At 51.0% G+C, this 22,225-nt stretch overlaps 1 protein-coding gene across 1 annotated transcript in view; it reads left to right on the plus strand.

Moving 5' to 3' along the window:
* The first annotated feature begins 687 nt into the window (after window positions 1-687).
* LOC144124860 (uncharacterized) overlaps window positions 688-22,225 on the plus strand; it is a 116,037-nt gene continuing 94,499 nt past the window's right edge. Inside the window, exon 1 of the mRNA XM_077657774.1 lies at window positions 688-1,243. The gene's annotated coding sequence lies outside the window, so the exon portion shown is untranslated. The remainder of the gene's footprint in view (window positions 1,244-22,225) is intronic.

Below are 22,225 nucleotides of genomic sequence, written 5' to 3' on the forward strand. Positions count from 1 at the left end.
GCCCTTAAGGTTTCCTAGTACGGCCCACGAGTGAGATGAAACTCGCTAGTAATCCGCGTTAAGCGCAAGTTAACCAAACACAAACTCGCCGATTCTCCTAGCAAATGCCTGCCGGGCGCCGAGAAGGAAAGCGTGCCACAAGGGAGGGTGCAAAGCAGAGCAGAGCAGCGCAAAGGAGGATCGAGTTTGCCGGAGACGTTGCGCTGGTGGGCAAACCGTGCCGCCGCGTACACAGCCGGCGGGCATCGACAAGCTTGAGGTTGTGTGTGCCCGCGGAGAGAGGAAGACCGAGAGAAGGGCAGGAGGGAAAATGTAGAGAGGAGGGGTAGTGACTGCATTTCGACAACCACGGAAGTGACGCCATCGTGCCCGCTAACAGTCTAGCTGGCCTCCCCGGTCGTCTGTGGTTAAGTCGAGGGAGCTCTTCTTCCTCTTCCCAGAGACGACGAGAAAAGAGAGGAAGATGCCGCGGGGAGAGGGAGGGCCCGCGGCGGCCGTTTAATAAGGACCCGGGATTCCAGAGAGGAGGCAGGTAACGGCGAAAAACAAGACAAAAATGCAGAGAGAGGGGGCACTGAGAAACACTGCTGCCTCAGGCAAGAGGGGAAGAGATGCTCGGAAGTGAGCACCCGGGGAGGGCACTGGCGGCCACGGCGGTGGTCCTCCTCCCCTGACTCCGCGCACCTTCTCTCAAGGGTCATCACCACCGACCGGCGTTCCGACAACACTCGCATCGCATCGCTCCGGAGGCAATCTTCCGGCCAACGTGTGCTCTCGTCCCGTTAGTGCGGCCGTTTCTCTGCGGCTCCTGCGGCCAGAAGCAATAACTCCTGCCGGCTTTCGCGAATTGAAAGCGTGATTGTCAACAAACCACCGTCCGTGCTTTGCACGGGAATCTTGACTAACCGTGTTCGGTGGCGGATGTTTTAATCGGCTTTCTAGCCGTTGGTTTTGACGCTGTTGGCGTCGCCGGCTCGACGAGACTCTGGGATTGAGGCGTGCCTGTTGGGATTTGCAAGTCACAGTGCTGCGTCGTTGGTGTCCCGTAGGTGGAATGTGCTCCCGGCGACGCGCCAGCCAACGTCCGGAGTGATGACGGTGCATACGCGGCTTTGCAGTGCGTCGTTCCTCGAATAATACCGTGGTGCCTCACAGCCCTCGGTCATCGTTCGGCCAGCGTGGTCTTGTGAGTGTCACAGCGCAGGCCCACAGACGACCTCCAGCGAACATCCTCTTCATTTAGGTAAGCCCCTGTCTGTTGTTTATCTTAACACCAAAGGCGTTTAGGTGGTGCAAAAAAGTACGTAAAAAGTGACAGAGAAGAGCCCGCAAAAAAAGGCGCGAGGCATCTGCAATGCTCTCTGTGGTCGCCGGTTTCCGCCCACGGCCCGTACTTCTACAAACGATGCTTATTGGTTCAGAGTACAAGAGGTACTTTTCGGTCATCGTGCATTGGAAAAAAAATAGGGAGAACAAAAAAGCGCCAAATGCTCATGCGCAGCATCTGCTATGCTGTGAAATGGGTTCATATTTATTTTGCCGGAACAGGGTGAGTAAATGAGGAAAGAAAATATCCAAAACAATTTTCGCATCCAGCGTTCGCGGGATTCGGCCACTCGCCTTTTCCGGCGCATTACAGTTTATGCGGGAGAGTTTTCATGGCAGCGTATCGCCTACTCCACGCAAGGTTTTGCTGTTCGTTTTTTTTTATTTTTTAATCACCAACGGCGATGATTGCTTGTCATTGTCACATAAATGAAAAGTTGAACTAACAGAAGAAAAAAAAATTAAAGGTTGGACTCATAATTTTGTTCAATCCGCTTGCCGCTGAATTCCCCGCCATGATAAGCCGCCTGCCTTTTCTTTAGTCACCGAAGATCTTCAAAGAAAGCGACTACTTTTGATAAGAAGGCCTCAAGCGCCACTGCAGCGTGTTGGTCTCCTCCAGCAACCGCCCTAAATCAAGGGAACTTGGAGTCTGGTGGCGCCGCGCCTACTGCCTCTGATATTATTTGGCCACCACGGCCGAAGCATTGCACGCCTACTGTGTCAGCGACGATGCCGTTACCGCTGTGTACAACGCCTACGGAGGCTCCAGACAAAAGCCACCAACTTGGCTGTGGCCAATATCTAAGAGTAGTTGAAATGCTGTCGTCCTTCATGAATGTCATGCGTGCTCTGCTTTTCGGCCTGCGTAGGCCAACAGACACAACACACTGAAATTACTGGAAGCGCTACATCCAGCTCTTGTGGCTCAGCTGAAGTGCAGCCCTGTGGGATGCAGTTCAGCTGCATTTGCTGCAAGGGCTGCAGTTGAGTTCAACGGCCAAGAACCTCCATATGAACGACTGAGATAGCCGATAGCCTTTTGCGACTGAGATACCCAGTGCGTAGTGCTCTGCACCGCCTGGATCCTTGGACCGTGGCTGTAGCAGTCGACTGCCCTCAAGGCCTACTGCGCAATTCTTGAGAGGGACTTACTTGAATGAATAACTTTGACTGTGCACCTCACGCCTTCTCCGATTCTCTTTTCAATCCCCTCATCCCTCTTCCCCAGTGCAGGGTAGCCAACTGGGTCTTTATCTCTCTCTATATATTAATATTTATGCATGCTATTAAACTCTCCATGGTAATACGTACACCCATGTTCACATCCTGCAGAGTTCCTCACAAGTACACTGGGTAGGCATGTACAGAATCACATCCAAATAAAAACCGGTAAGAATGCGAACAGTTTGCTAAGCACCCGCCACGTCATTTGAAGGCAGTGGATTTATCACTAGCACACCCGCATATGCGGTCGCTGCGACCACCGCTGTCAAATCCGGCTCGTTCGCGCGATCCGAACGCGAGAAAATTCGACACGGCTTGGCGCGCTCAGCTCGCCACATGTTTGAGCCACTGCGGAACTGGCAGTCTGCATAGGGCTCACGGCTGCGGTCGCCACGAGTGAACTGGGTCCGCACCGACAAATAGGGCCGAGGAAGCGAAAACAACAATTAAATATGGCGGCCCTGAGCACACGAAAGCGAATCATCAGTCATGGACTGCGTGCGGTCTCCTCTTCCATGCGGGTGGCGGGCAGCTTTGGCGAACCAAAATATCTGCCTCTAAAAGCGCGCTCCTTTGCTGTTCCTACGTCCGTTGATCGCTTCACGGCCAAGCACACAACGTGCGTGGAGATTCTGCAGATTACTATCACGAGCCAGGCGTGATATGAAACGAAGCACCTTTGTTATGCGCATACATGCAGCCAGGCACTACAGGCGTCATCCTTAATTGCCGCGCTCAGTCATGATCAGAAATACAGAAGGCACCATCAAATCGATAATGGTTACTGATGATTTCGGGAAGCGCGCGACAATTGAATCTAGACGCTCGCGCGTTTAATGGCATTCCCTCTACCGCAAGGAGATCGAGTGGGCGCTGTGGATAGTTACGCACTTGCGCTGCGCAAAACACGAAAAAACTGGCGGTGGTTTAGCTCTGGTTAAACCTGGAGTGATGCGAAAGCTACATCTGGCCGAGTGGAACTTGGTCACGTGACCAACCACGTGATCAGCCACGGCGCCGCGCCGCCGGCAGCTGCTCCGCATTACGTGACCAACCACGTTACAGCGTGGCGGCGCAGCCACAGGGTGGCGCACCGCCTCGCTTAAGGCTCGAAATGCTACCGTAATGTAGCTATCGCTACAAAAACTGCTCGCCGGCGCGGGCGTTCTGGCGTGACGTTCTGCTTCTGGACAGTAGAACGCCGGTTCTGATGCCAGCGGCAAGTGGGGTGGGGAAGAAGGAAGAGGGGAAGAGTCGTCGTACTCCAGGCCTTCGGATTGATTTCGGCCCTTGGTGTTCTATACGACGTCACACAGCATGAAGCCATTACAGCGTTCCGTCCCCATCGAAGTGTAGCCTGTTGCCTCATGCTCAGCACTCGAACGAATGCCGTGCAAGGCATAGGCGGCTGTATGCATATATGGCCTTGATCCGATTGGTTGGAAACACCTGCGCATATACTAGGTAGCCGAAATTATTCTGAAGCCATCACTCCATTATTCCTTGTGGCGAGCGTTGGACTAATGGTACGTAAATTTTTATAGCAACACAAGGGAAGAGTATAAAAAAACTTGCAGTTGGGCTATTTAACTTTGGAAATTGTTGAAGGGGAAGGCAAAAAAAATACATACAAAGGTCGAAGCGTGAAGAAAGACGAAGCCCTGCTTCCAACCACTTCCCTGTTTGTTCGTTAGTTCGTTCGTTTGTTTGTTTGTTTTTGCGCATTTAAAATCAACTATGCAGGAAAGTGTAGCCCATTCTTCCCAGACATGCCGTCTTTGCCTAAAGTAACTCAGCAACGGTACTTCTTTTTGAGCGTGTCGTACAGTACCGACGGCACACCTTACGGTTTAAATCTGTGTAAGAGGAGGAGAAGCCTTGTCCTCACCGTTCGAGACCTTTTATTCTTTACGGGTGCCGTAAGTGTTCCACTTCACGGTTGAGAAGCAAACCGATTGCCCGCTTTCTTTTGCCAAAGACGGTGCATACCAGTCTATATGACACCTTGGCAGGTCCATTTCTCGTTTCAGTTCCTTTGGCTTCCTAAAGAAATTAACCGTACTTCTGGATATATACACAACGATGACTGGTGCACAAAAACCTTTATCGCTCGTAGGTATAGGTCGTTGGAATCTGAATTTTTTCTTATAATTTTGAAGGCCTAACTTCTTAAAATTATAAAAAGCGTAAAAAGCCACGAAAGCGGAATGCCTTTTGGCAATTTTGTGCTGTTTTCGTCTTTTTCCCTCCAAAAAAAGGAAAAAATTCTACGCTTGGTAATGTTTGCCGGGGACATCGTCGAGCTATCTCAATCTTATTTTTTTTTCTAAGTGATTTGATTTCACTCTTCAGAGGACAAAACACTCGCGGTGTTACTCGTCGCGTCAGTGCTCTCTTCAAAATGTGCACGCTAACGCTCGTGTGTGCATGTCCTCACGATCAGATCTTGTTTGTATCCAAGCTGCGCAAGCAATTCCCGACAATAACGACACAAAAGTAAAATAAAAATAGGAGGATTTTCGGTTAAAACAATCTTTACCTCAGGTTTGCCATTGCACTTGAGAGGATTCTTAAGTGGCACTGTTGGCGAAACTGCTCAAAGCAGCGCAGATTGTTTCCCTCACTGTCCTCCTGCAGAACTCTTCTATGTCCTAATCTTTTTGGGTGGTAGCCTAACGGGCCGTACTTTTTCAGACGTCTCCGACATAACTCAAAGCTCTGACCGCATGGTTTCGTGCTGGTGTGCGACACAACTCAGCGCTCGTTCGAAGTTGCGCGACCTTTCCACGGTGTCTCGAGAACGCAAGGCCGCCGCAGGTCGCACACAAATAAACACATAGAAAACAAAATCTGCTTCCTCTTCCGTGCGTATCGTCAATCAGGCTCGATGGAGGACCCCGTCCTACGCTCAAGGGATAAACGCCATACCTTTAGTAGCCTCGTTATCGTTATTTTATTTATTTATTATCTGTTCTACGTCAATTCTGGCGGACAATTCTGAGTCATCACGAGCGCCATAAATTATGGCTTTTGGGAGGAAAGAATTGGATAAGGTTAGCCCGAGGCTGGCATCGCCTCAACGTGACTGATCGACGAAAGCAAAGACGCGGAGCTATTTATAACCCACCAACAGCGAGCTTCTGTACGGAAACAGCGAGAAATTAGAAATGATAAGCGGGGTACCTGCGGCGCGGGCGGGCTCGGCACTCGGACATGAAGCGTTACGCTGAAATCAATTTGCGCGAGAGATTTTTTTGCCCCCCCCCCCCCTTCCTCCAAAGCGCGAGTCACGACTCGATTTTCCCGCTCTCTCGATTCGGTCCCACGGCGATTGAAGGCGCAGAGAACCCATCGCTTCGGGCCGTCGTCTTAAAAGGTAGTAATTTGTATCGAAACTCGCATACAGCTATGACAAACGAGCGCCTCCATCAAACGAGCACTGCTTCCTTTGAAGGAGTGCACTGTACGACAGCCGTGTCCAATGGCTTCGCTTGATTTGCGGAAATGACAGCGCTACTTCTTCGTTGATTCACCCTCGGAAGCATGTTAATTGAAAGGGAACGATTTCTTGATGCACTTTTTAAGACGGTGAATAGTAGCTCAATATGTAGCCAGACGCTAGCTACTGAGTACAGAAATCTCTCTTGAGTTACTAATCAGCTATAACAGTAGTTGTACAAGCAGCAGTTGTAGCAGCTATTGATTACGAAAAGTGGGTAGTTATGGCTCCGCGACACGTTAGACACGAAGACCGAGGCACACCTGTAGGTTCTTGCTCCGTCTCCAACCAAACACACGCAATCTCTACGACACCCTGGGTAGAAAGGCGGGAGGTTTCAAAATCTCTTTCTCGAAGACTACGTAGAGGAGGGATTAAGATACATCGTAGCTGGGATAAGGTTTCGTAACGAGATCGAAAACATCAGTGCGCGCTGTATTTTGAGCCTCAGAAGCCCAAAGTCAAAGCAGCGTCATCTAGCTTGATTTGAAGGCAGCTCAAAAAATGAAATCGTAGAGAAGGGACAAAGGACAGATAGTCGCGTGACTATAACGACGAGTGTTACCGAAAAGAACATCGAGAAGTGTAATCAGGTTGCGGTTAAATAACGTCAATGGTCTTTTTAGTATATGCAGTTTTTAGTGTAGTGAATTTCGGCTCTCCATCTCTTCGCTCCGAATTCGCTCTTGGCGGTTGTTTCGAATCAGGCACTCTACACCAGCCTTGTATGCAGTACCTCAATCTAGCTAAGTATCACAGAATCCTTAACCCACAGCTGACCATACTACTAAGGCAGTTTTATTTGTTGCCTTTGTCACTTTGTTTTCTCTGTTTTTTGTTTGTTTTTTTACACGGGGGCGTTGTGGTCTTGTCGACGACTTCGATGAGAACCGCGACGAGTGCACAAATTTGCCCCCGAGAGAGCTGGAAAGGTTTCGAAGCCTATGTTGTTGAAGTCAATTCCGGGCAACATCTTATCCCTTCTGCGATATCTGCAAGCAAAAAGGCCCGAAGGAGCGACAACACACACACGAGCTACGCGCTGTTGAAGCGCTACACGACCATCGGTGTAGGATTTGTGCGCTTGGCGCGATGTAAAAACGGCTCCTCGATGGGCCGGGCCAGGAAGCCAAGACTGAGATGGCATCTTAGCCGCTCCCCGAAGCCACGATGTCTGAGCGCCGCCGACGGCTTCATGGGACGCCGGGATGCGCTTTCAGCATCCCCGTCATTTGCGGATGGTCCCGGGGTGCAGAGGCCTGTTTTTCTTTCACCTCCAAACGGCCGCGGCGCTTGAGCGAAGCAGAAGGCGCTGTCTGCTCACTGGTCGGAGAAGTCCGGATTTGCTGTTTTCGTCTGGTTATGAACGCTTTTGAGCGGACAGAACGGTGATCGTATACGGTTACAAGAAAGTGCTTCAAAATGTCGGATTCTTTTCTCAGGAGCACTTACGGCTGTGGCAGGAAACTGCGTTTCTACCAATGTGGGCCACACAGGAGAGCCCATGTGAGCGTGCACTGCGCAGATAGCTCCACCGTTGCATCCTGCTCCTGCCAGGAGCCTCCACCATAGAACTGCGGTCAGCGCCGCCGCGCGACAACTTTTGCGTCCTCGTCGGGAAGGGTCCTCCACGGTGACGCCCGAAGCGAAAGCGTCTGTCAGCTGCCGTCTGCTGCCCAGTTACGCTTTGTCAGCCTGTAACTAGCGTCCAAGATTTCTTGCAAAGGGGAAACACTGCGAAAGGCGTGAAACGTTTTGAGATCTTTTGAAAGAACCAAATTTACGACGTGAAACGACTGCAGCGAAGCGAGTTAAGGCCGAAGTGTGTCGCGCAAACATGCATTAATGCGCCTTGAAAAAGTTACTATAGTCGGATACAACTTAAGTATGCAGCGAAGCTCCGCCCACATTCAGGGACGCTGCACAGAATTCCTCCACGACAAAAAAAGTAGTCCGTTGTTAAATCTTTTCTTGTTACCTAAACAAGAAGCAAATCACAAGAAAAAAATTATAAGTTCTAAAATTTTGATAGCTATCTCGTTTAATAAAGTCAGACATTAAAAAGCTGATTTCGTTTACTGTTGTGATTGGCTAACGGAGTAATACAAGACGCCGCGGACCGTAGCTGTTGGCTGTGGTGTTGACAACTGTTGTTTTTTTAAGTTGTATCCTACTATAGTGCTAATAAAACTTTGCGATGGCGACTATTTTGGCACGCACGCCTTACGTTTGTATTTTTTTAAATGCCTATTTTGACGCAGGGAGTTTTTCGGAGCGAACCCAGCTGTACTCTAATGCTGATGCCACCGACAAATGTCAACATGACGCCATTGTAACCGTTTTCGAGCGCACCGACTTTAAGGTGGAAATACGCTTTCAAAAATCAGCCGCGCACTAATCTGAAACGTGTCGAGATCTATACACCATCTCAACAGTTCTTGCAGCTTCAAGACGTCACGAGCAGACGTATTTGAGAGTATCGCACTTGAGGAAGCCGCTGCATCTCATTTGTAGCTTCCACTACGCTGCATGAACGTGTGAGATGGGGTATAATAAAGTTGATTTAACATTCTCACACAGGTGGTAAGACTGAAGAAACTGCAAGGTAAAAATACAATCATCGATCCCAAGCGCCCAGGAATTGGCCTGTAGCTCCTTAGGCCGCACCATTGTCCTGGCGGCTTCCGGAGGGTCACCGAAACACAGTGCTCAAGGCATGCTTTGGACTTTTGTGGCAGTTCTGTAAATTTCGACAGCGCTCTTTTATACACCGCTCTAAGGACATGCGTCCACGGGGCCTCCGACATGCGCTCAGTTCTTCAAAAGGTGCCCCGTGGCAATGGGCACATGACAGAAAGCTTGCATTTTAAAATTCGTCAACTTCAACAAGCGTCTACGCCTTCAAAAAAGCACGCAAGAAAAAGTAGCTGGCGAACTTATTTCGGCGACGAATGAGTTAAATCCCCTACTTGCCTGCTCACATTGTCCGTATTAGATGCAGTGTCGTGTTGGGCTATGTATGATCCGATTGTGTGTGCAGTTGTTCCCTTCCCATTGGAAAGGACAACCTCGAGTTGCAAATGAAGGCACCTTGTTTTTTTTTTTTTTACTGTATTACAGTCCCTTTATTCTGTGTTTTCCACTACGTCTTCCTTTTTAAGAGTACCGCATAGTATGCCGGCTGCTTTTAGGCTGTATAGATTCCCAAGAAGCAAGCGATGTGCCCCTTCGCGATGACACTCACGCCACTGCCGGAGCTGTCAGGATGCCCCCGCGTTCCTGACGGGATCACGCTCGCGGCCGCTAGTGGCGCGCACATCGCACTGCAGTGCCAGTTATACTTGTCAAGCGAGCCAGTTAATCGCACTTACGGAGAGTGTCACTCGCTATAGGTGCACTTTGTCACTCGCAGTGTCACTCGCAGAAAAGCGCGCTCCGGCCGGGTGTGCATTCAATAAACACACACTAAAGGCCGAGTGCGAAACCTCGACAGCAGTATGAAGGAGCAATATGTATGGCGCATAAAAAGTAATCACAAGTTTGTCTTATTTGCTATGACACTGTTTAGAACAAAATATTCCTTCGCTATAGCTGCCAGCGAAGCAACACAACAAAGGAACGCGATCAGATGCGAATCCGCTGGACGCCGCCATCTTGTTTGCTGTCAAAATTCTGGACAGTCTTGGCTGGTTTTGGCTTTTCTTGTATTTGTAGTTTTTATTTTGATCGTTAGAAACTCTTAAACCGTCTTTTATTTGTGCTATCACATCCAACAGTGAATTTTAGATTTTTTTTCTTTTTCGCTGCCCTCTTTAAAATTTCCGCTCATTTCGTGTCGCCATTTTTTTTTTTTACTACGAGTGAACTTTGCCCTTCCGTTTAGCACCACGTAGGCTAAAGTGTCACTCGGGATGCCGAAGCGCACTCTTTGTAAGTGCGATTAACTTGTGCGTTTGGCAGGGGTATCAGATGGTTACAGTGTCTTACTGATCTATCTTTTGCGTGTAGTCGCATCCGTGAAAGAAAAAAAATCGGAGTACCTGGAGAGAGAAGGAGAAAACTTTTGGCCCCGTATGTGCAGCACCGAACAGAGAGGCCAACGTACAGTTATTTGCGGGGCGATGTCTGTAGCTGATACACATCCACGCACAAGCGCAGGTCGCTTCGGCAGCAGTCGGCCCCCCTGCAGACACCGACCTCCGAATAGAAGGCAGCCGCCGCGCGATGCGTTAAAAACGTTCAAAAGCGCGCCAATAGGCGCGTAAAAGAAGTACGAAGAAATGGCGGCGTATAAAGCGAACGCCGATAAAGGATCGTGCCCGCAGGGCAGCCATTGACGACGACTGCCCGCTCCAGCGCGGTCACGGCGGCGTTTCCGGGAATCGGCAGCCGCCTGATCGAGTTCTCGAAACGGCCTCTCGCATTCTGTTTCCGATGCCACAGCGGCGGCGGCAGCACTGCAGCGGAGGACGAGCACACATCCGCCTGGAAGAAACAGGGTCAGGTGCAGAGCACCTTGCACACAGGAATGCCGCTCTTATTGGCTCGCTCTGTGCTAGAAAGGAGGCACAAGGTCGGGTACGCGGTGCCGTGTGTATTTTTTTAATTCTATAGCACTATTGGGCCTGCGGAGCGGGATATATCGTATATATACTATATATCCGTCTGCTGACCGTTTCTCAATAGACGAGGGGATTATAGGCTGCGTATCAGTGACCCTGTTGTGCGGGGCATATAATCCCTATGAACTGCGTCAGATTCTACGGCGGCTGTACGAATGAATGGGCCTTAGTATACAGTTTAGTAAACAGGACTATTTTTATTTTTTTATTCGGCCCGAAGCCGCGCGATAATAGTGAACGTAGTGTTTCGCCCGTTGTGGAAGCGGATGGAGAGCGAGATGCTGCGACAACAGTGCCACGGGGCTTCAAATGTGCAGAACACAGCCCGCGATTGACAGCTGCGACGCCAGCGTAGTGCTCTAGGTTATGTTTGCCCACCATATGTGTCATCCTGGCGAAATGGTGCGCGTGGTGCTTTCATGGGCCGTAGTCTTCAAGAACACATTTGTGGACAATCAGGTGGACATGACGGTTTAATGGTCTTGGTAAAAAAAAAAACGAGGTAACGGCTTTAGGTGAGGTAGAACGCAGTTTTTCGCAGCATCACTGGGAAGCTCTCTTAGGTAAAGCCAGGTCACATAATGTGCGGATATTCAGCGCCTAGCACGGGACGTGCTGGTGCAGAGGGAAGAATCTTACGAGATGTGGCCTGGCCACAGGAATAGCTTCAGAGAGAGAGAGAGAAAGAGTGTGTGTGTAGGCAGAATAAGCCACTATTATACACAACTTTGCTAAAGTGACATTAAACTCCCCCCGATCCGACTCAGACAAATAAAAACACGTATTGCGACATTGCAGGCTAATTAAATGTCTTGACGAGCGCGGCGGTTGATGGAAAATAAAAGTGTAGATGTAACGTTAAGAGACAAAGAAATCAGCATTGGTTAGAGAACTCAGAGTTTACGATATTCTAGCTAGAGTAAGAAGGAGCATACAGGTGTAGGCGGTGCATAGGATGTGGAAGAAGGATGATTTGTGGCCTGCTTGTATGGCAGAGTGAATTCCCAGTAGTAGGCGGCAGTGAAGTCGATGGGGAGACGACATTAGGAAAATATCCTGAGATAGGCGCACGGTTGGGCTAATTCAACATTTTTAAGAGAGCCCATTCACCTGCAGTACACGTAACCAGCTTGATGATGATGATGATGATGGTCTCTGGCTGAATGGCACGTACCCTTCGGGTGGGGGGAATTGGCCAGGGTACATTGTTGATACAAACGCACACATGGGTAAGGAGTGGAGTAATTGGATAATTTTGTGAAGAAGACGCTAATTTGGATGAAAAAAGTGAAAAAAGGAAATGAAAAAGTTGTGAATTGCTAGCTTGATCGCAATGATGACAACGATGACGATGATACCACTGTCAATGACGCGAGAATGCTACGTCATCCTTTCAAACGCCTTGCCTGCGCGCCTCCTATATTCTGACATGCGACGTACGTGCTAAAACTTGATTCACGCTAGGCTGAAACTGCGTTTTTTTAGAAAGTGCACAGCACTTTGAACCGAAGTTGTTTCACGGGCCTGCAGCCAGCCTCCGCATCAGCTTCGTTCTGGTCCTGCGTCTTCCGCGGCGTTTACCCCCACGAACAGATAGCGACTTGCCTGCCCATCGATACTCCAAAATACGTCCCTCCTGGCGCTTAGCTTCGAGCGAAGGCTCCGGAAATTGAGATCGGGGAGCTGTCGTCGCTTTACAGCTCCGTAACGCCAACGGTGCAGAACAGGCCCCGAACGAAACAGCGCCCCCTGTCGGTGAGCTCTGGTTACACTCAGGAGTATACCGTGCTCACAACGATAGCGCACGCGCGCAAGGAGATCACGGTGCGCACGGCTCTCAATTAGTGCTGGTCGTGACGTGCGGTAGCCATAACAATGGCGGCCACGGAAGGAGTGCACAAAACAACGAAAATGAATGAAAGAATTAATAAAAAGGAAAAAAAGAAGAACGGAGCTCGATGTAAGTGCGAAACACAATGGTAGCGTGCTGCCCGGGCACCCGCCTTCGCGATAAGAATCACGCGTCGTGATTTCACGCCAGGGTTTAAACTGCTTCTGTCAGGCTCGGTGCCCGCGGTGAGTCTGTATTGTTCGCCGCTAGGGAGAGCGCGTGCGCGATCTGGCAGTGCGGCACCGCGAACAGTTGCGCTCAGGCTGGTGGTGCTCGAGGGCCCTGATGGTTCGAAGCGAGGCGCGGCTGCGAGCGTGCGTACGTAGGCAAACGCCGATGCGATATCGCTATACACTTCGCTGCAGTTTTCCCTGCCGCGATGGGCATGGGTAGCGTTGCATAAACACCGTTCGTCGGATGCGGGCGAATAAATAACGACACGTGCGTGCAGGGCGTGATTACATACCTCGCTATGTGGAATGCAAAAAGAAGTAATGACCAGGTATCAAACTAAATTTCCACTCGATGCGTTCGAGATTTATGAGCTTCGGGGGTCTATTGAGCGTGCAGGGGACTTTGAATAGTTTGCTTTGTGAGTAGATCTTTGGAGAAATTGTTAGAATAGAGTGACTATCTGAAATATCTTCAATATTCATTGATGTTCGTGCCGTTGATATATGGTTAGCGAGGCTTAGCTGTTTAATGCAAAAAAAGAGAAGCGCTTGGCAGGGGAGAAGGATGTCTTCTCGCGAAAAGCAAACAGAAACACGGGCGCTGTGCGGACATACGCGTGTCGTAGACGGCATGCCGAGTGCTGTTTCATGCTATGCTTTGCGCTACAACAGGCGGATGAAGAAATAAGAAAATATTAGTTAATAATAATAATAATAATAATAATAATAATAATAATAATAATAATAATTGGTTTTTGGGGAAAGGAAATGGCGCAGTATCTGTCTCATATATCGTTGGACACCTGAACCGCGCCGTAAGGGAAGGGATAAGGGAGGGTGTGAAAGAAGAAAGGAAGAGAAAGAAGTGCCGTAGTGGAGGGCTCCGGAATAATTTCGACCACCTGGGGATCTTTAACGTGCACTGACATCGCACAGCACACGGGCGCCTTAACGTTTTGCCTCCATCGAAACGCGGGCGCCGTGGTCGGGTTCGAACGCGGGAACTCCGGATCAGTAGCCGAGCACTCTAACCACGGAGCCACCGCGGCGGGTGAATGTTAGTTTCCCGTTAATAATTTTAGTCGTATTACACTGCCACACAGGCTGCCATCATCAATACTACGGAAAGAGGCCGGAAAGGACAGAGGGGGGGGGGGGGGGGGGGGGGGGGAATGTGCATGGCTTCACAAAAATAGCACGAGGAGGCGAGGCAGCATGGTTTCTGAACGGGAGCGGTGTTTTCTTGCGCAAAGCACGTTTCCTACTTTTTTTTTCTCTATATATATACCCACCGCATTGTGCGCGATCGCACGCTGTGACCGAGGCCGCAGGGTGACATTCCTCATACAGGGGCCATATCGCGCTAATTTATATTCAAGGCCACGTGCGCGCGCATCGAGCCCACTTACATATGCGTATAAAAAGCAAACACGGCCGGCGCACGAGTCGCGGCAAAAGACGCGAGCCGGCAACGTGCAGCGGGCGTCGCGGCGTGTGACCGCCAGGTTGACAGAACGACGCGCGTTCCAAGTCCGCATTCGGGAGGAGAGGGCCAATGGTACGCCTGAGCAAAGAATAAGAATAGGAAGAGTTTGTAGAAGGTAACGCCCGGAAGTGGCGCCCTCTTCGAACACTCCGTCGAACAGCGCGGGCGGTGTATACACGACGTCCAATTTATACGTACACGCATGCAGATCCCGGAAGTGATGCTTCGCCCACGGAGCAATCAAAGACAAAGCGCGTGGCGGTTTGCCACGCCCCTTCGTTTCCGTTTGACACCTGTACGAGGAAGCGGATCGGCCGCAAAGGAAGGGCGAACGTCAATGTCGTCCGAAGGCCGGGTTATGTGTCTACTGGGTGGGCTTGCGACGGGAGTCTCGCTTTTTTGATCGTCAAATGAATAAGCCGCGCGTCGTTTGAAGACGCCCAGTCTTCTTCGGCGTCACTCGCAAGAGCATCTACTGGGCCTATAATCAGAGAGTCCGTTGGTAGGTGTGCTGTCACACGCCAGTGACCGCAGTTATGGCCCAAAGCGTTGCCTTGGGACCTTAGAAGAGTCGCTAGGTTTGGTCGAAAAGATACATGCAAGCTGGGCCATCGGAAAGAAAATGTGACAGCATCCCGGCATAGGCAGTATTTTGTTCCGCCCTCATACCCCGTTAATAGCAGCTTGCTATTTTTTAGAAAGCAGAATCACCTCTATAACCTCCCTTAAGGTTCACTTTCATAGTACGCGAAGAATGATTTTGAACCATCAGTAAGAACTACAACAATGAGCTTCAAGCAGATTCCTAATTCAAAGTGAATAGCCGCCGCGGTGGCTCAGTGGTTATGGCGCTCGGCTGCTGACCCGAAAAACGCGGGTTGGATCCTGGCCGTGGCGGTCGAATTTCAGTGGGGGCCTAAATTCGAACGTCAGTGCACGTCAGAGAAGGACAATTGGTCGAAATTATCCAGAGCCCTCCACAACGGCCCTCATAGCCTCAGTCGGTTTCGGACGTTAAACCTCATCAAAACAAACCAATTGGAAATGAAAATCAGAAGTGGTTTTATCAATTAAGTTCGCTGTCTAGACCGAGGATTTCCCCTACTTGCCTGCTCACATTGTCTGTATTAGATGCAGTGTCGTGTTGGGCTGTGTATGATCCGGTTGTGCATGCAGTTGTTTCCTTCCCATTGGAAAGGACAACCTCGCGTTGCAAATGGAGGTACTTTGTTTTTTTTCACGGTATTACAGTCCCTTTATTCTGTGTCTTCCAGGGCGTCTTCTTTTTGAAGAGACTGTAAGAGGTCTGCGTAGATTATAGAACAACATCGAGTTAAAGATATCCAGTGGAAAATGCGGAGCAGGGCTAACCGATGATTTCTTAGGGTAAGAAAGTAAATTTCAAACGAAGAGAAATGTAGCCAGGTTGGCGGGAAGGAATTGGTACCTGGGAAGGATTTAGATGGGGCTGGGAAATTTCCTAGAATACTGTGTGACATGGGTAATTGCAGATCAGTTTGAGAGACAATATCTGTCTAGTGGTGGACGCAAACCGGCTGCTCGTGGTGGAGAAACCACTCGTTATCGGTCAGATCACCTGAAACCAGGACGCACTTGCAAACTTTATCGCAGCGTACACACACAGAGAAAAACGTTGCGTGCTATATTATAAGCAGGTGCCATAAGGAGAGAGCCCTCAGCAACTATTCAGGGCCACGTGCGCAAAAGCCCGCGCTAAATCGCGCGCGTCGCATCTGACAACAACGTTACAACGTAGGTCACACATTTCACAGCCGCTACAGGTTGCCGCGTCGAAGCCCGAAGGTAACTCAGAAAACAAGCTCAAAACTGCTGACGAAACCTGCACGCTTTTCATCTCGCACCGGAACAGAAGGATGGCGAATAAAAAATGGCGCTGGCCTCGACCCTCTTCACGCCCTGTAAACAAATCACTCGCGCCTTGCACCACTGAGCAAGAATAACTGCCACGATCGAAGCCAACGAGCGGCCCATCCTCACACGCACGGGAAACAGCTGCTCCTCTCGAAGCCTACGCATTGTGGCTCGTTTGGGTGCGGGCGATAGTTCTCCATCGGATGTAGAAGCAGCCCTTCGAAGCGCCCTTCCTCGCTGCTTCCTTCGAGCGGCCGCACCAGTGGGAAAAAAAATAGGAAAGCAAAACAAGAAACAACTGCGGCGTGTAACGGCGGTGCTTTATGCGTCCGCTCGGCCAGCTGTGATGGCGGGCACCGCACTGCCCTCGCGCCGCCTTGCCGAGCCGCAGCCACCTCTTCTGTGCGCACGCAACCGGAGCTTGAAGAGGTGGAGATAGAGGAGAAAAAAAGCAAGGGTCTGCCGCGTCCACGCGTGCATGAGATAGTTCCGGAGGTTGGTTGGCTGGGGAGGAGACACGCAAACGGGTTTTCCTGCGCCGCCGCGGCGGCAGCGTCAACAGCAGCAGCAATGCACCCGGCAGCAGCAGCAGCAGTAGGAGCTCCCGCTGTCTTCAGCAGGAAGAGTGTAGCAGCAGCACCGCCGCGGCGCAAACGCGCCTCTGTAATGCGATGCGCACCTCTTCTCTTTGTCTTGATGCTCCGTGTACGCATGCCACCACCACCACGAAGACGCCCAGAGCGTGCGGCCCTCGAACGCCGCACCCTGCGTTGACCAGCGTGTACACGGATCTGTAACAAGAGCCGTGGTCTCGCTGTGGAAGAGAGCTTCGGTATATGGTATATAGATGACGCTGCCCGTGCAAGCGACGGCCTGAGCGGCCGGGCCATTTGTAAGGCACGCATATCGCCGCGCCGTTGGGCTACCAGGCAGGCACGAGCCGTCCCGCTTATGCAAAGCTATTCAAATCAGCTGTCCGTACGTAAAGGATTGGCCGCGTCAGAGCGTGCCGCCCGGATCGCCGGCCTTTGTCTTCGGCGTCCCCTTGTTTCCCGCTGGGACGGCGGACAGGTCGCACTCGACACGCCCGCGTCGCACGGTGACGCTGGGCGTACGCGATCGGCGTAGACGGAGAACGACCGGGTTAGGCTTCGGCGGCGACCTTGTTTCTCGGTGTCCCATATGCATGCGGATCCCCGCGATGTCAGTCGCTTTTCGCGACAGTATGCTATGAGGGCTTGCAGGCGCCGTTTTCTTACCATCAGCGCTTTTTCAATTACAGCGCGTTCGTCTTCGCACAGGAGAGGTCAAAGGTCAAGCCCCGCTGTTGCAGTAATTTCGTCCACTCATTATTGAACGACCATTTGTCCTTAACGCGTATCATACGGCGTATGCCCAAATCTAAATGTCGCAATTTTCACCCATAACTATATGGCTCAGAGAATACACAAATTGACGGAAGGGAGGGAAGTAGGGTTGGGGGAAACGGCAGGTAGCTGCAGCGCTGTCCAGCTTCATAATGTGTGTAGTGCTGGCGACTTTTGTAAAATAGGTTGCGGCAATTTTCAGTCTAGACATGGAGACTTCACATCATGACCGAAACATTTATTGACCGCTCCATTTTTCATCGGATGATCCCGCGAAAGAGAGTGCTTCCTCCACTAATGATCGTTGGTCACCCACCACTTCAGATTGAAGCTAGGAACTCCATCAGAAAGGGAGAGGGTAAGTGAATGGGGAGGGATGGCTCGGCTTTAGGTGCGGCTCGATGTAGGAATCTATACTTATTGATACTTTTGACCAGTGACCTGCCATTGATGATACGTCAAACTTCGTGAAGAATATTTTTATGCAATTTCGGTACTGAACACCTTTACCGGCCACTTCAGTCGCTTTCTCACTTCCCAGAATGCAGCAGTGTGCCGAGACGCACAGGTATACAAGTGCGTGGCTAACGGGCCCAAAGGAGTATATAACTGTTCTGGAAAGAATTTCTTTTCCTCCTCGAAATAATAAAGCCAAGGCTTGCACGCCGACTAAGTCGCCACCTACAGTATTCTCTACCATCGGCTCCGTCTGAAGGCCAGTTTAAAAAAAAAAACAGCACTCGATGCTTCTTGGGGCAAAGCTATCGCTCTGCATTTTACCAATTCTTGCTCCATTCAAACTGTTGAGAGCAATCTTTTAAAATGTCCGGCATATGCATATTAGTGAGCATGTTGCTAGTTAAAGCTTAAGCTCACTCCAATGCCACTGTATGTATGTAAGATGTATGTTAGTCCCTATCTCTGTAGATTGATGAAAAAAAAAATTGTATCAGTAATTTGTGCACCCTGTAGTTCAATTACCATTATATATTATTTTACATAATTACCTTTCGTTTCACTACGTTCCGCCTTTTGTTAGCTATCCCTGCCCCTTACACTGCACGTGTAAAGAGCAGCTGAATTCTCCGTCCTTGCCTTACGGTGCTCTGTATTTCTTTCGCTCAGGTTAATGTAGGAATAATATGGCAATGACTAGCTGCAGTGGATATCGAACAGTTGAACGGAGGGCGTAGCATCTTTCGTGCACCTCGCAACTGACTTCCAAACGAAAGCAGCAATCCGCACTTTTAATCCCACGCACAGTATTGCATGGTTTCGGACCTAATTTATTTCTACCTCGTTAAGGCGATTTCACCCAAGTGGGATGCGAAAACTACGGTCTCCACGCGTCAGGGCTGGTGCGCGCGATCTCACACCAACGATCCACGCGATGAATCATTAGAGACTTTTAGAAGAGGTTGACCCTATCGGTTAAGGGTATGGGGTAATAGCGAGGATCCAGTGCGCATGCGCGGGTCATTAACCGGGGGAAGGGGGGGGGGTCGTTATTGTCCTGCGCGTGCGCACTTTCGCGCCGCTATCAACTGTGCCCCTAATCGATAGGGTTCCCTGTTCTAAGTGTCTAATTGGACACGGTCGCCCTATTCTAAATGTCTCTAAAAGTCTCTATTAGAGACTTTAGTTAGACTTTTAGAGACCTTTAGAGACTCTGTCGTTTAGGTGAACAGAGAAATAGAGTGGCGCCAGTGCGCATGCGCAGAACAATGAACGCCTTTCTGCGCATGCGCGCTGGCGCCCCGTTGTGCCCTTATGCCCCTGATCGATAGGGTTCGCCTTCTAAAAGTCTCTATTGAGAGGGACGGCCGCTTCGTCTTCCACACCGGCGGTCGTCGAGCCCGAACGCAGTACACCATAGCGCACCGCGAGTCCACGCGTTCTTCGCAGAATCGTGCGCCCCGTGTGACCAACCACCAGTTCTCCCGCTGCCGCTTCTGAAGTACTACGGCTACAGCCCTGTCTCTGCGCAGCGACATAGCGAGGGTCCCTTGTGGCTTTGCACGAGCGACCTCCGCACGGCAGCAGCAACAAGTGTGGCGGCGGCAGCAGCGGAGGCGATAGGCGATCAAGCGCAGCCGAGCGTAGCTCGATGCAGAGGTCACGCGTTACGTTACGCGGGCACCCACCGGGGCCGTCTGCTCCCTCCTCCTTTCCGGAGATGTATTCTTCGATAGGTGTGGCGCCTCCGCGGCCCGCGCAGGCAGCAGCTCGGAGCCGCGTGCCCTTTCCCTTGGTCCCGCATTCCGCCGCCCTTGTCCGCTGCCCCATCTCAGCCGTCATCGCCGACGCACCGGAGTCAGGGTCAGGGTTAAAAGGGGGGCAGCAGCGCCGATCCTAATTGACCGGTCATGACGAGGCGGCGGAGCACAAAGTGGCTCTCGTCACGCATTGTCCGCGAGACGGGCGTCCCTCCTCCTTCGACAAGAGTGGAGGGGAGAGCAACAGCTTAGCACGTCGTCGTCGCTCGAGCAGTCCGCGCGCCCGCATGGCGCTACACGAAACGCTAGCGAGCCTTCCGCCGCTGGAAGTATGCATTTAGTCCTTACGCGAAACACTCGCGCAGCATCCGTCGCGAGCCGTGTAGACAAGTTGGCGAGGCTCGAGCTATGACCTGTTCCTACTCTTCCCACACGGTCTCCCTCACGGCGGAAATGAAGTTACAATGATGGAGTAACCAAAGATCGTCGACGATCACACTGCGGGTCGCCACTTTAATTGTGAACCATTCGGGTTTGCGAATGAAAAAAAAAATTGTAGTGCAGGGCTGGACATATTGGCATACGCAGGCCTCTCCATAAAGCCTGGCTCTTGGCTGTTGCGGAAGGGCACCTCCAGGCATTTGACTTTACCGTCAATGAAGCCACCTCTCTCAGTCCCCGCTTAATTCCTTCGATAGCATGGCGATAAACTCGCGCATTCATCCTCGTACGGCACTTTGAAGCTTTCTGCTGTTTGTATTTTGATAAGGCCCAAACTGCGCTGATTTTTTTGTTGTAAGTCTTCATAGTTGAACAGCGTTCACCTGCACGTAGAGCGGACGGCAACAAATTGGGCTGTGCAGCACCGCTGCTCAAGCCCTTGTTCAGGCGCTGTTGCCATGCCGTTTCGAAATTACACCTGTCAGCCATTGGAATGGGAATCTATCTGCATCCGCTTGCCAAACAAGAATTATGGGGGGACAGCCGAAAATGAATTATACACATAATATCCCAGCCTGTGCCACGGGCTCGGATATTATAACATGTTTGCAAACAGTAACACAGGTAGCACGTTTGCCAGCAGTGGTAAAAGTGGGACTCTTGGAAAAAAACCTAGAAAGGTAACTTGGCAGTACAAAAGCTTAAGTTCGCAGGCGCCGTGTCGTCAGTCATGCACTACGAAGTGTCTGAAAGGGAAAAAAAATGCCAGCGTGTCACACCTGACAAAGATGCGGGAACAGCGAGAGAACAACACACGGAAGGCCTTAACATTGCAAACCGCGACCGTTCGACCTCGCGGCAACCGCACGCTTCGCTCGTACACGCGTCAAAAGTTCCATTAAGCGCACCCCGAACAACGCTTTGTGGACAACAGCACCCGGGCATCGGAAGCCGTAATGTTCACGCTCGAGTCCTCCCAAAACGGTACCGAGATCGCGCGCAGGGACAACCAACCCTTGCTGCTATCTTACGAGAAGGAAGCTAGCAAGCAAGCACGTCCTCAAATCGTGTCACGCTTTAATATTTCTTTCTTTTTTTTTTTCTCCGCCGGAACATCCTAGTTCTCCGTGCAAGCAGGCACACGCTAGGTCGTGCGGTGTATAGAGCACCGTTAATAATAAACGCTATAGCGAGTTTTTCATTGTATCCGATATCGCCCACTTCCTCTTTCTTCTTTATCCTTCTTCCTGCCGACTCGGCTCTGCCAGTTCTTGAACTTGAAAGCGTCTCTTTTCCTCCTCGAGCCGACCGGTTCGCGGAAGCCCGGTGCGCGGGCTTCGCTCGGCTCGTGCGTGCGTGCGTGCGTGCGTGCGTGCGGCTTGGAAAAACGCACCCATTGAAGGGACGGCCCGTGCGCATCGGCGTCGGAGACGGGGCGCATTATTATGCCGAGCCGTGAGTCCCTGATGGAGCCTTCGTGAGTGCACGAAGTAAAAAAAAATGCGTGTGATTTCTACAGCAGGAATATGTGGGACTAATACGAACCACAAAAAGTGTGCACGCTGTTCGTGGTGCAGTTTGGTGTTTTCAGGTGCACGACGCGGCAGTCATGAGCTGCCTACATGTGAACGGTCTCTGTGTTTCAAGAATGGATTCGTGCCGTGTCGTTTAGGAGGCCTGGTCGGCGGCGTTGGAGTCAACTTCCGTGTCCGGCTGCGATTCCGGCTCCTAGCGTCGTTTATTGTAGCTCGTACTATTCTGACGGGAAGTCGGGTTGCACCGCCTTGTTAGGCGCGCTTTGTGGGAATAAATCTGCTCGCTCAAACAGGCATGACAATTTTCCAGCGACACAGGAAGTCGTTGCTTCTTCTACGTTCCATCGGAAGTTTATGAAAACAGCAGATTGATTTTGGTTTTATGCAGTTGAACGTACCAAAGCGACCCAGGCGTAGTGAAGGGCTCCGGTTTATCTCGATGAACCGGGGTTCTTTAACGGGCATGGAATCGCACAGTACACTGGCCTCTAGTATTTCACGCCCGTCGAAGTGTGACCACCGCGGCCGGGGTCGAACCCGCGTCTTTCG

This window comes from Amblyomma americanum, chromosome 3 (assembly GCF_052857255.1).
Source record: "Amblyomma americanum isolate KBUSLIRL-KWMA chromosome 3, ASM5285725v1, whole genome shotgun sequence".
In the NCBI taxonomy this organism is placed as follows: Eukaryota; Metazoa; Arthropoda; class Arachnida; order Ixodida; family Ixodidae; genus Amblyomma; species Amblyomma americanum.